General features: G+C 42.4%; 1 protein-coding gene across 4 annotated transcripts in view; it reads left to right on the top strand.

Annotated features, from left to right (window-relative positions):
- Window positions 1-9887, top strand: part of FOXP1 (forkhead box P1) — a 606527-nt gene that overhangs the window by 478167 nt on the left and 118473 nt on the right. The window lies entirely within an intron of this gene.

Below are 9887 nucleotides of genomic sequence, written 5' to 3'. Positions count from 1 at the left end.
GCATGTGTGATGTGTCTTCTGCCCCGCTTTCCCGACACTTCCTAGTTCCCCTCCCCACGCTAAGGAAGCAGTTGTACAGTTCTTTTCTCGTTGAGTTTATAGTTAGACGTGTGCAAGCAGGACCAGGGAGTGCTCTAATTTCCTCGTAATTTTTTCCTTTTCTTGGGTCTTGATGTGTTGGGAAGCAAAGCATGGTTTTTGAAGTTGTCTTCTGGTGAAGCCTTTTAGTCAGAGTTAACTTGCTTCTCTGGGGACTGAGTAATTTGTCACTCTTCATTGCGCTGTCACTTTTCCCCCAAGGGTGGTTCTCCACACACCTGCAGGACACTTGCTCTTTCACTTCTGTTTTGCCACATTATTAACTGCATTTATTTTAAAAAGGGACAAATGTTTTCTAACAGCCAGTCGGACAACTCGGATACAAATAGGGTGGTCGTGTTTTGTTGAAAAGCATGAAATTGTCCAAGAAATTGTGGAAGAATCTTCGGAAATGGAAATAACTGAAACTAGGAATTTTGAGACTTAGGTTATGATGGGGGGAGAATGAGGGAAGCAAGCAAGAAATGGATTCCTCCCTAGAGGTGGCAAACTGCTGGTCCACGGGCTGGATGCTGTTTGATTCGCACAAAGTGTTGAACATCTTGTGGAGTTAGTTGCAAAGGTCAAAAAGCTGAAATGTTCCCATTAAAATTCCATTTTCTGGCTTATCCTTAAAAAAAAGGGCGGGGGGGGGGGCGGAAACTGGAACAACATTTCTATATAGCGTCGATTACCTGGAGCTGAGGAACGCTACTCCTTTCTATCTCACGGTGGACTTCAAACAACCTGCTACACAGTTCCTTTCAGTACCTGCCTGTCTGTTATAGACCCCTCTTCCAAGTGACCAAAAGCTCCATTAAAAGGTCCACCCCGGAGTCAGGAGGGCTTTAGTATTCTGAAACAGGCTCACGGTAGCTCAGGGATTTTGCAGTTCTGGCTTCTTTGTCCCTGTGCATCCTGACTGTAGACTTGATGTCTTCTTTAACTGGTTGCCCATGTGAAAATTGGAACTCAGTGTTTTTGCCTGGGACTCTGCAGTAACGATTCCCATACAGCCAGGGTGGGGCAGGGGACATGTTTTCCTATAGGCGGAAAGTATGTATTAGACCAGATGATACACGTTTTCACTTATAAGGTTTGGATACTCTGTTAGTTGCCCCAAAACTTAGTGTCTTAAAGCAAGTGTTAACGTTTACGATTTCACACACTTTCTCTGGGCCAGAAATACGGGAGTAGCTTATGGGTGGTTCTGGATCATAGTCGTTCATGAGATTGCAGTTAAAATGTGAGGCTGGGGCTTGACTGGGGCTGGAGGATCTGCTCCTGAGACGCCTCACACACATGGCAGGAGGCCTCAGTTCCTCATGGTGAGGAACTCTCCAGAGCCTTGCTTGAGAGTCTCATAACATGGCAGCTGGCTTCCCCCAGAATGATCCAAGTCTTTTGTGACCTAGCTTTAGAAATCACATACCATTACTTCTGCCATATTTATCGGTCACACAGACCAGCCCTGACGCAGTGTTGGAAAAGGCTGCACAAAGCACGCATACCAGAGGGTGAGAATCTTTGGGGCTGACCCTATTGAGAATCATTGCCTGAGTGACAGCTCGTCGTGTGTCACATCCCTCAGCTGTGTTGGACAGAAAAAAACGGGTGAGGGCCAACTGGTGCATTGTTGGCTCAAAGCCATTGGCCAAAGTAGTGTTCACCTCACCAAAAGATTTCCCTGTGACTAATAAGAAAGATTGACTCAAGAAGAGATGAATTGCACCAAGTTGTTTGAGGCATTAGATTTCTTTCTCAAATTCTCCATATTTCCTCCACTCCTTCCCCTTTGAACATTGAGAGGTTGTATATTCTCAAAGGTGTGAGAGCTTGGAGGATAATCACAAAGTGATTTTAAGGCAAAATCAGTAGTTCAGTATTTCCATCCAGTGGCCTCTCTAGCATCAGTATCTCAGAGGTTTGACGTTATTAGAATGATTTTGTTAGTTGTTAGGTGGTCAGATGGGAGGTTAAGAAGGACGTCAAGTCCTTGCAGAGACTGGAGCAGAGATTAGGAAATTTCCCTGTCCAACCTCTGACAAATTACTGGGTGACGTGCCTTTTTGATAAGGGCCAGTCAAACCAGACAGGTTCTCTGAACTCATGGAGCTTACGTTCTTATGGGACGTTAAACTGGTATGCAAAATAATAATAATAATAATAATAATAATAATCACCAGATGTCAGATAATGATGAAAGCTATTAAGAAAACAGACCTGGTTAAGATCTAGACAGTGCTGATGAGATAGGTTCCCATGGTAGATTGACAGGCCAGGCAAGACCTCTTTGAGTGGAGACCTCAGTTGAGTTAGAGACTGAGTCTCGCATGTGTCTAGAAGCAGAATATTTCATATCGAGGGTGCAGCAGGTGGAAAATCTGCCCCCCACCCCCAGACAGAAACAAGCTTGGCTGGGCTCCCACAATTCGTGAGGTCTCCATCAGCTCTTCAGCACCAAGGTTGTCACCACTGCACTGCTTCCGGTTGACCATTGGCTCTGCTCTCTTGTCCATAATCTTGTAGTCCTGACCTAGCCGCCTTCTCTAAAGGAGTACTTTTGCATGCCCAACAAGATTCACATGGGAAGCACGTTATGCTGTGGTGGGTCTATGTGTATTTCCCCTTTTTCTCCCCACCGAGATTTTTACAAAACTTCTGTATGCAAACAGGTATTTTTGTTTGCTTCACTTGAGTCGCTTTTGCATAATACAACAAGCCCATGATTTCAGATGTACAGTAATTCATAGAAAGTGATAGTCATCTTGCTTAGACACCTTAGTTCTCAAAACTAGCTTTGCTAAATATAGTACCTTCTCGGCCCCATATAAGGTGGCATTAAAAAAAAGAAAAAATAAAGGTCAAAGTTTCCCCACCCACGAATTTGGTTATAAAAACAGCAAAGCAGGGTTTTTTTTCTGAACTTGAATCAGTAAATTTTTAATTTAAATAGTATCCTGTTTTGACAAAGTGCTAAACCACAGAAGTCTCAGAAAGACACTGTTAAGCTTGTGTCAATACCTGCTGGCATCTCTCAACAGGAAGCTTGGGATGGCTTTTGTTGTCATTGGGTGATTACACCAACAAGGAATGTGTGCCCTTATTTGCTGCATCCGGGAAATGGTCAGAAGTGCTCTGGTGCAGCTCGAACCTGTTGACATTAATCTGTTGCATAACCCTTTGCCAGACAAAAACCTGTATTGTTTCTTGTGTTCAGTTCATCACCATTATATTCGGGGCTTTGGGAAGCGTGCTTCCTGAGCAAGACACAATACAGTGTCACACAAACTCTCTTCCCTGACCCACCCAGCGGAGCCCTGAGCCTGCAAACCTTGCCCACCTTGGTCTTGGGATCGCATTACTTTTGTACAGTTCAGCTATGCGGGGTCTGCACAGTGCTTGAAAGGCTTGGACTCTCCCTAAGAAATCCAAGATACTAGAAGAGCTCTTTGTCGGAATTCATTCCCAGCTCTCTTTCAGTCTGTTGCATGTTGAAGACTCCAGTTACATTTTACTGTAAAGGTGACTGCGTTTTTCTTACGGGGCCTTCAGGGTAAACAGCCGTTCGTTTCCACCTGTGAACACACATGTAGCTTGTGTTGGGGTAGGGTGTGTGGTGCTTCCGAAGTCATTATTTTTCTGTCATGTTTATGCTCCGTGGCTGTGCATATTATCAATTCTATGCCCCAGTGCTGGATGGAGAGGTAGCCTGTAATTCCAGCTGAATGTGTTCCAGTTGAAAGTAGGCCGGAGTGGAAGCAAGGGATAGATCAAGCAAATAGCTTTTAATTGTACATCAGTTGGTTTTCTACTTTGCTCTGGGGCAGAAGTTTGCAGCCCAGGGTTGCGTTAGATGTCACTCACGATTTGGAAGAGAGGCATTCTTGGAAAGTGTCTGGCAAGACAGAACTCAGGTTTTCAATCCCTGACTCTTAGAGACTGATGGGGAAGTTGGAGGTGGCTTCTCCTTCTGCAGTCTACGATTGCAGCCCTTATCTCCTAGCTAGAGATGCTGGAGATTAGAAAAGGCGACAACGATTCTAGATTCTTCAAGGATAAAATTAGCGTGACATTTATTAAGTGTGTCCCCCACACACTCTTTTTTCCTAAATAAATTGCATAATAATGACATTGGTAGGTGATGTTGTCACATGAAGAATTAGAAGATTCCCTTTCAGGCAAGGCTCGCAAATCTCTCCAATATGGAATTAACTGACAATCCTCCGTGGGTTATCTACCACTGCTGAGGCACAGCCAGAGAGGGCAGAGACTTCTTTTTGTCCCCTGCCCAAGGACAAACGGTGGGAGAGGCCAACTGCCAACATGAGATGCAATTTCAGGTTTAAAGCTACAAATAATACAGTTATGAAAGATTTCAATCTGATGTTTTAGTTCAGATTTTAGAATTGTTGGCCATGCAGTCAAAAGAATTAGCCTGGCTTTTAAAAGAGGCACAGGGGACCATGTCTGTTTCCTGACCTGCCACTGTGACCTTGGGCAAGATCTTTAACCTTTTCACTTTTGTTTGTGTTTCTACGAAGTGGCTACAAATGGTAGCCACCTGAGGAGCTGAAGGTAAGGACCATTTGAAAACTGGAACATAAGGCATCCAGCCTGAGACACCCAGCATGTGACACGCACTTAACCAAAGATGCTAATAATGTTATGATGGACTTGTTTATGATGACTTTAAGACACCAGGTTATTATTAATGTTGTTAGTAAAAATCTTAAGCCTTAGGACCTCATTCATTTTTGGCTAGAATTTCATAGTAATAGGAGAATGACTGAGATTCTGAATGCCACATATTAATAAGGTTAAATGAAAAAGCTAATTAAGGTTAAATGAAAAAGTTAAATGGAAGAAAAAAAGTAGCTCCAAGGTGTTGATGAGCTGGATAGAAAGATCATTGAATGAAATAAATAAACCGCTAATAGAGAACAGCTATTTTGTGCCCAAACAGTGATTAATTTTTTGAATTTTTTAAAAAATCATTTTATAAAGGAGAGATTAAAGCCTTTTAGAATTAACATTATTTAAGGGGAGGTTAATCTGTAAAAATCTATCCTGTTAATATGGCCTGGTCTCAGTAACTGATTGCAAACAATATAACTTACACACTGGACGTTTTGAAATGTGCCACCATGAAGACAGAATGTATGTCCCTATATTACAGTCCTCAGTCGGTTTCCATTGGGGACTGACCGGTTCCAAGACCCCTTGGATACCAAAGTCTGAGGGTGTTCAAGTCCCTTATGTAAGATGGTGTAGTACTGGCGCATAACCTACACACATCCTCCCATGTACTTGATTGATTGATTGATTGATTGATAGGTTCTTTTTTCTAATATCTTTATTGGAGTATAAGTGCTTTACAGTGTTGTGTTAGTCTCTGCTGTACGACAAAGGAACTCAGCTATATAACCATTTGTCGATCACTTGTAAATACTTAATACAGTGTAAATGACACATAACTAGTTTCCTGTTTGCAGCAAATTCAAGTTTTGCTTGTTTGAAACTTGGCTGGAATTTTTTTTTTTCCTGAATATTTTCGATTGGCGGTTGGTTGAATCTGAAGGAGCCCACGGATAAGGAGGGCCAACTGTATGTGGATGAAATAAAATAGTTGCTAACAGATTTTGTAAATCATTTATTGCCAGACTCCATGAAAGTATGATTGTCATAGTTTGGCCCATTGGACCTAGAAAAACAGAGAATCTTTAATGTCGAATTCAGGAGTGAGGAGTTAGTGCAGGGTTTGTGGGAAAGGACAGTAAAAGAATTTTGAGTGAAAACCCATTGGACCACGAAGTCTTAATTATACTTTCATCATGAGACCGTGGGGGGTGGATTTCTGTGTGTGTGTGTGTGTGTGTGTGTGTGTGTGTGTGTGTGTGTGTTTTTAAGACGGTGAAATGTCTTGAAGAAATTCCCAGGGCTTATGTGAGTGCAAGACATTTTGTTGATTTTTAAAGTGAAGTTGCAGGCCCACCTGATAAGAGACTTGTAAATTTGGGTGACTGAAAGAAAAATGCACATATGGTGAATTGAAACTTAGTGATTGATCCGTGGCTGGGACAGTTTGAGTATACTTGGGGTTGACTTGGGGAATCCCTCCCAGAATGGCATCATATGAACTAAGATTTGCTGCTGCCATCATGTGCTTTATAATTGGTGTTTCCCTCTTGCTGTGCTTTTCAAGGTTGATTGAATGTATTAATATAACTATTTCCTAATCTCCCTGTGGAAAGAGGTGCCTGTATTAGTCAGATGCAAATGTCACAACCCAACTTAGACTGGGTGGTAATGGGGGAAAGTCTGTTGGCCCACAGAACTTGAAAGTTCAAGGGTTAGCCTGGCCTCAGACACAGCTGGGACTGGGCAATCAAATCATGTTATCAGGACTTAGTCTAGCTCCATTTTTTGTTCTGCTTTCTTTTTGTGTTGGCTTCATTCTCTGTCAGATTTTCCCTTTGCTGAGCAGGATGGCTCCTGGGAGCCCCAGACTGACACATTTACAGTTCAGCAACTCTGGCAAAAAATCAGTGTCTCTTGCCCAGTAATTCCAACAAAAATCTCTGAAGTGACTGAATGACTTGAGTCATCTGTGTATGAACCAATCACTGTGGTCAAGGGGTTGGGAATATGCTGATTGGCTGGGACTGTGAGCCATGTGCCCACCTCCAGATTACCCTGGATAGGTTGGCTCCATTAAAACCACATAGATCCAGAATCAATATGGGTAAGTTGTTGTACCTCAGTTGTCCTTTTCGAAGATGGAGGAGTGGATGCTGCATAGACGTTTTACCCCACATCATCTTAAAGAGGGTGAGGCGTACCATATTGTTACTTTCAGCCAGTCAGCAAGTTTAGTGGAAAAATCACTTCCTTAAGAGTTAGGTAACTTGACATTCAGTCCCAACCCTGTGACACACTGCTCACAAAGCTTGGGAGAGCCGCGTAAATTAATTTCCTAGGACTCAGTTTCCTCATCAGAAACCAAAGACCTAGAATAGTTCTGCCAGTCCCTTTGTGCTGAAAAAAAACCTCCGCATTTCAAGCTTAGACTTCATATTAATCATGGTTTTCCTATTATGTTCGTCTCATAATATGTTCCACGCTCTCAGCGTTGTCTGATAGAATTTTCTACAGTGATGGAAATATTCTACATCTTTGCTGTCTGTTATGGTAGTTTCTAACCTTATTGGCTATTAGGTACCTCACATGTGGCTGGTATGACTGAGAAACTGAACTTTTTATTTTATTTTACTTGATTTAAGCAGGTAGCCACATGTGACTAGTGTCTCCTCTAGATTAATGATCAAGTAGAGTTATGTGAATTTTAGACAAAAGTGGAAGTTGACTTGACCTTCTGTGCCTTTGGTAATTAAGTTTATTTTTCATTCATAATTTGTAGTTAAAATTAAGAGTACTGGTCATTCCAACAAATACAGAAAGACTGTTGTCCCCCAACCAAAAAAGAGTGTCGTGTTGGAGGTTGATTATTTTAGTTTTTGTGGTTCCTCATACATCTCCCCTGCCAGGTGGTATGAGGCAATGGAAAGAATGCTTAATTAGCAGTCAGAAGTTTTGGGTTCTGGTGTCGGTTCTGCCGGTAACTACTCAGAGGTATGACCTTTGGCTAGTCATTTTTCCTACCTGGGCATGAGTTTTCTCATCTGGAAAATGAGGGGGTGGGTTTAAAATGATCTCTCCATCTATTCCAGATCAAAGTTTCTATGATTCTGAGTCTTTTTCTTGGTTCTCATGGCCAGGATGGTGGCTGAGAGTTTCTCTTTGTGTAGTTGCTGAGTGTACTACGTCCGGGTGATGGAAACAACTAGGGAGATACCTTGGACCCTTGGATCCGAAAGAACCCTGAGGAAAGTCAAGGTCTGCTTCAGTGTCGTTTAGTTTTCTAATCCCAGATAAATCGAGAAAATAAAGAACAGGTAGCATTTAGCAGTGCCTACTTGATTCAAAAGTCAGTTTAGTCTGAAATGGCCTTGTTTTGCTGCTTCCAGAGTTGAACGTGGAGGTCGCGGCTTCAGAGAGGGTGTTTGTAAGATGGGCCAAAGGGAAGACTGTCGAGTGAGGGAGAGAGGGGAAGGATTGTTAGCCGAAATGAGCTTGAGACGTTAGCTCATCAAGTAAAACCATAACTCCTACTGCTTGGTAAGCCTGGAGAAGGAGATTCAGGTATGAGACATTCTTTGGTACCCAGGGAAGTTAGGGTTAAGGAAGGATGTTTGGAGTGACTTCATCTGTAGAAGGTTGGATTTTGAAGGAGGAGATGAATCACAAATGAAGAGAAAGAGGAAGGAAAGAACATTGGCCAGATTTGCAGGAGCAGGTAGGAGGATGTGAAGTGTTCCAAAGGACAGTGTGGTAGGATGTGTCAAACCAGTACAGAGGGAGAGAGGCATCAGCTGGGGCTGAAGAGAGACAAGATGCTTAGTTGGTGATTTAATTTTGATGTTTGGTAATGACATAGGCTAATTGTGTTGTTGTCGTGTGCTAAGGTGGCAGGGTTAAAACATGTATTGATGCGGTCATGCCGGTGAATTCCCATTGAAAATAAAAGCTCCTATACCCTGTCTCCATAGGATCGTTCAGACACGGTTGCATCTTGTAGCTTTATTTTTATTTTTTAACTGGCTATCTTTATGTATGGGAACAGTCATCTCCAGAGATTCATTTTCATTTCAAAAAACTTCTAAAGGTGTTAATTGCATTTTTCAAAACTCTTATGTAATTATTTAAAATTATTCCACCGGCACCATAAATCAGAACTTTTCCCATTATATCGCCAAGGAACATTTATGACCTGTTTAGACACTTTTGATTTATAGGTTTAGGAAACAAGAATATAGAAAGCATTGCCAAGTCTTAATTTGGAAATTTCTTCAGCCACGTCTGTTTCTGCAGAAAAGAGGAAAAGAAAGCTGGTGGGAGAGGTGATTGGGAGCTATGGCCCCACACACACCAGTGAGACGTGTGAAAAAGAGGCACAACACCCAGTTTGGGGGACCTGCTCTGAAATGAGCAATTAGGGTGTCTCTCACGAGTTGTTTAATCTTTCCAGGCGTTATTTTTAAATGCTGGTTCCAGGTAACAGGGCGCTTACTGAGTGAGTTATTTAACTTTCTTGACCTCAGTTTCCCCATCTGTTAAATGTAGATTAATCGTAGCATCTGGATTGTGGCACAGATTAAATAAGTTTGTTGATTTCTGCATTGAGAAACATTTGTCTTTGAAGCACGTACTAAGATGCAGGCAGCGTGTTAGGTGTCCTGTGAAGGTGACAGGAGGGGTCAACACTGACACTGCGCCCGACATCGCCTGGTGCTTTCAGTCTGGAGTAGGCTGATACCACAGATAAATGCGAATGACCCCTGGTGTGAAACTGTTCCTGGTAATTGTCAAATAGTAACGGTAGCAACTCCAGTTTAGATGTTATGAAACGCTGGAGTACACACATTTAGAAAACCGATCACAATACATCTGAAATCGCACGATTCTAGCCATTTAGCGATGACAAAAATTGCATGTGGCAGAAGGTTAAGGAAGAGTTAATATTCTGAGCTGAAGAATCACGCTTTTTTTTAAAAATCTCAGCAGGCTGAAATTCTGGATCAAAATGAAAAAGATCTTTCATGGGAATAAATGCACAGCCCATACCCTTGCCCAAGAGCAGAGTAAAGAGCTCTAACTTACCAGTGGTTCAGGTGATAGTTAGGGGATGATTGTAAAACCAGTAGGAGCCAATTGTGCCCTGCTGAGAGGCGGGGGGGGGGGGGGGGGGG

Source organism: Lipotes vexillifer, unplaced genomic scaffold (genome assembly GCF_000442215.2).
Source record: "Lipotes vexillifer unplaced genomic scaffold, Lipotes_vexillifer_v1.1 scaffold1008, whole genome shotgun sequence".
Classification (NCBI taxonomy): Eukaryota; Metazoa; Chordata; class Mammalia; order Artiodactyla; family Lipotidae; genus Lipotes; species Lipotes vexillifer.
Note: the sequence above shows the minus strand (reverse complement) of the source record. Positions and strands in the feature narration are given on the sequence as shown.